This window comes from Artibeus jamaicensis, unplaced genomic scaffold, assembly GCF_021234435.1.
Source record: "Artibeus jamaicensis isolate MK-2021 breed Jamaican fruit bat unplaced genomic scaffold, CSHL_Jam_final contig_452, whole genome shotgun sequence".
Classification (NCBI taxonomy): Eukaryota; Metazoa; Chordata; class Mammalia; order Chiroptera; family Phyllostomidae; genus Artibeus; species Artibeus jamaicensis.
Window position 1 is genome coordinate 18,583,217 of NW_026521837.1, and position 4,183 is coordinate 18,587,399.

Consider the following 4,183-nt stretch of genomic DNA (forward strand, 5'->3'; position numbering starts at 1 on the left):
GTGAGATCATATGGTATTTGTCTTTCAACACCTGGCCTACTTCACTGAGCCTCGGTTTCTTCACGGGTTAAGTTAAAAATACCATACACTCTGTATCAATTTAGTGAAGATTACAATGGCATGCCTTGTAAAGCAGTTAGTGCAGTGTCTGGTATTGTCGGTGCTCAGTATGTGGTGCTATTTTTAATTTGATTCTTTCAGATACCAAGAAGCAATCATGGAACCCTCTGGAGCTTGTTCTCAAATCATCACAATAGGCAACTGAAACATATCAACAATTATAGACTGCAATTACAAAAATCTTAATCAGCTAAAATGGAGAGTCCTGGAATAAAATAAGAAGAGCGATAGCCAGCCGGTGCAATATTGGATAACTGGAGGGCTGCTCCGAGGCCTGCATAGAAGGGGACCACACGCTCAACTCCCGAGTCCCACTTTGCCCACTTCGGCAGTCACCTCAGTTTGGATAAAGCTGCCTCGTACACTGATAACTCTCCTTTTTGTGGAATATTATTTTATCTGTCACACCCCTCAGAAAAAAGAAAAGCAACAATAGCAAGAACACTTCATGTGCAATATTATATATACAAGGAGACTGAGATTTGAAATAACAGACCAGTGTTCACCTCCTGGTTTCAGCACTAAATTGCGGGGCACCTTTAGACAGGTTAGACTTCCTAATTCTCAGGTTTTATCTTTAAACTGAGAGTAATCATTACCCTCAGATTGTTGACAGGAGTAAATAAAATAATGTGCATAACACATATGTCTAACAGACTGTCCTTTGTGTCTGCCGGATAGCAAATTCTCTATAGATACTCTGTCATCATTATCCTCAGCATTGAGGAAATGTAATGAGGTCTTGTCTGGCAAGGCACTTTGACCTTACTCATTTTTAACTGTGTCTGACTAAGTTTAAAAACACTCATATGCATTTATCTGGTAGAAAAAAGGAGACAAGAAGAGGAGAAAGGGTGAGAGTGTCTAGGTCTTGGTTTATTCTGCTTAGTTTTGCCTGAAAACTTGATCTTTATAATCCAAAAATGGAACAGAGTCCATGGAAGTTTGCCTGTGCCTTTGAAGTCTTTTCCAGAAGTGTCCAGAAGTGTCCAAGCGACAAGATGAAAACTTGCTTAGACACACCAGTTTGTACGTGAGAACCAATCCCAGCAAATTGCTACAAACTGCCTATTTAAAAAAATATTCAGTGTTTTGCATCATAAAATAGTAACAAAGTCAGAATACTCTGACCCAATATGGTGAAACACATGGAAAAGGAAATCATCAGCAAAAATAAACAACCCCTTTTAACCCCAGCATCGTTTTCCACAGAAATGTTCCAGCTCCCAGAGCTCCTCTTTGCAAGTTCCTTCTGCCCCCACACTGCCGCCCCCAAATCCTGCTGCTCCGGAGTCTGTTCAGTTGGTCTCTCATCCTCCCTCCACACCCACCCACTCCTCCCTGCTGACAGCCTGCCTACCCTACTAGGGATCACATGGCAACTGGTTTTAGAGATTTATCCTGATACTCAAAACGAAAAGAAAACAGACGCGTAGAAAAAAAGACAGTGATGAAAATGGGGCCGAGAAACTGACAACATTATCAGGATACAGGACCTAATTGGGCAAGAACGAAAAAAACTAAAGGTCCTTAGAGGGAAGAACTTTCAACTCTAGAACGAATTTTGGTGTAATCAAGTCTGACGAGTGAAGGCCATATAGTTTGTAAGGGGCAAAAGTCTGAAGTCATATGTTATCATCCAAAGAAGGATATCACAGGGGAAACTTTTGGCAGTTAACTTATATACCATGTTTGTCTGCAGAAGTTCAGAGCCATTTGTTGCTGCCGTCGCTGCATTTTTCCAAAGTCATTTCCTATTGATTCAGCACACCAGGAAACTATGGCTGGGTTCACTTTGCTAAATGTGAATTTCTACTCTGCTGACTGGACGGCATCCAACAGCCACATTGTGCTGGAAACAATAGCACCTTGCCTTTGAAAGGAACCATTTGTGAGGAAGTAGGGAATGTCTCTCAGATTTCTCATCAGTTCTGGGATTGAGTTGTCGCTTCCATCTGACCCTAAAATTTGGGCTGTTGGTTGCTCCTCCTTGGAGGAAAGCTCTTTCCCCACAGGTTTACCTAAGGGATCCTAACACTGTAGCAAACATGTTTGTCAAAAATGATATACTTTACAAATAGGGTGTGGATGGGAGAATAACACAGACATGGTTTCAATATTCAGATATCCCTTTTATACCATAGGATTTTTGATAGCATGGTATGATAGGAGATAAATATCCTAGTGGAACTGAACATGGCCTTAAAATGATTTCTAACTTTCAGGATACGTGTCTATAACAAGAGGATAACAATGCTAGTTCTTTCTACTAGAAAAGGTGAAGAAGAGAGGGAAATATAAAGTGACTATGCAAAGTAAAAAAATGTAGATGATTTTGTCAGCCTGAAAAGAATTGCAAGGTTTGAGTTCTGCCAACAGAAAATTTGTCTTTTAGGGTCTGGATATTAGAGCGTCAACAGCTTGTTCAAATGCATTTTCCCAGCTTGCTGCTTTCACAGGTAGAAAAAGAAATGGCATGGCTCTTTTTATTTTGTTTTCCTTTTTATAAATCCATGTTGATAGAGCTGAGTGGACATTTACTCATCCCTGGGGGACATGCAGCAGAGCCACATCAGTCATTTGGATGACAATGCCAGACGAATGAATCAACCTATTTGAAAACTGGCAAATGACAGACTTGCCAAAACTAAGAGCTTCAAACATCAGAGAGGGTCCAAAGTAAATCTTTGAAACGGCTCCAAATCCAGTCCCCCCTATTGCCAATCACACCTGCTTACAGCCAGGACATCTGCATTATACCATGGTTGCCAGGAGGGCTGTGCTAGAAAAAGAAGGAAAAATTATAGACAAGATATTACTAGAATGAAGCAGAATGGGTGATGTTTTCCAAAGCAACTTTTCTTCAATTACAGATAGCACATAACTCTGTAACAGTTAACCTGGAAGTCCTACCTCACTTGTGTTTCTAGAAAAGTCTTGCACTTTCATGTAGAGTGGACAATTAAGTATGTAACCTCCGCTCACAAACTTTATTAAAGAAGGTCTGTGTACTAAACTTCACTTAGTCCTAGGGTTACAGAGGTGACTTCACATCCTAGTGATGGGTGTCTACCACAAGATAGTGTGCCAGATGCCATAGAAGCCAAAACTGTGGCATTTACTTCTCTCAGGATATGAAGGAAAGTCTAGGGAAAGCTACTGAAAGGAAGTAGCATGAGCAGAGTCTTAAAAGACAAGCAGAAGTCTGGCAACAAAGGGGAAATGGATTGCAGAGAGAGGACCCCATTGAATGGGATGCAGGAAGCCTCAAGAAAACAGGCTACAGGGAGGGATCTGAAGGTGGGGGGATGTCATGTGTGAAGGCCGGATTCGGCCTTCTCTTCAGTCATGCCTCTCAAGAAGTTTATCACGCAAAAAAGTTATTTGCTTTCCCACCTACTCCCCTCTCCCTGCCAGCATTGCTCTGGCTACGAACTCTGGTTTGGGCTAAGCCAGTGCTGTCCTGGTCTCCTTCCAGCCACCATCATGGTCAACTACTGGGACTTCATCCACCGTGATGAGATGTTCTCCCGCATCCACAAGATCCGGGAGGCAGCGGACAGGCCGTCTCTGGAGGTGAAGGGGAAAGAAACCTGATTCACAAAAGCCTAAAAGAAGTACATTGATGATGACATGAACTCAGTCAAAGGGAAACTTGAAGAACAGAGACCAGCAAGAGTAAAACCTTTTATGCAGAGCAAACCAAGCATATCCTTGCTAATTGCAAACACTACCAGGTCAGGCCCTTCTTGGTGACCACGCGAATACAGATGGCATAGTGGCTCTGCTAGACCACCATGAGGATGGTGCAACCCCATTTATGATTTTTTTAAAGGATGGTTTAGAAATGGAAAAACGTTAACAAATTTAGCAATTTGGATCTATCCTTTGTTGTTCAGCAACTGGTTGCTGCTTTTCACCCACACACCAGGACAAGAACAAATGGGATTAATATTATTATCTTGAACTCTTCATTTATTTTCACCTTGATTTATCTGAAATAATAGCATTGTTTCTAAGAAAAACATATTATATAAGTTGTCCAAAATACAATACATTTAAA

At 41.4% G+C, this 4,183-nt stretch overlaps 1 pseudogene; it reads left to right on the top strand.

Annotated features, from left to right (window-relative positions):
- Positions 1–3,606: 3,606 nt before the first annotated feature.
- On the top strand, positions 3,607–3,982 carry LOC119057923 (translationally-controlled tumor protein-like; annotated as a pseudogene).
- The last annotated feature ends 201 nt before the right edge of the window (positions 3,983–4,183 follow it).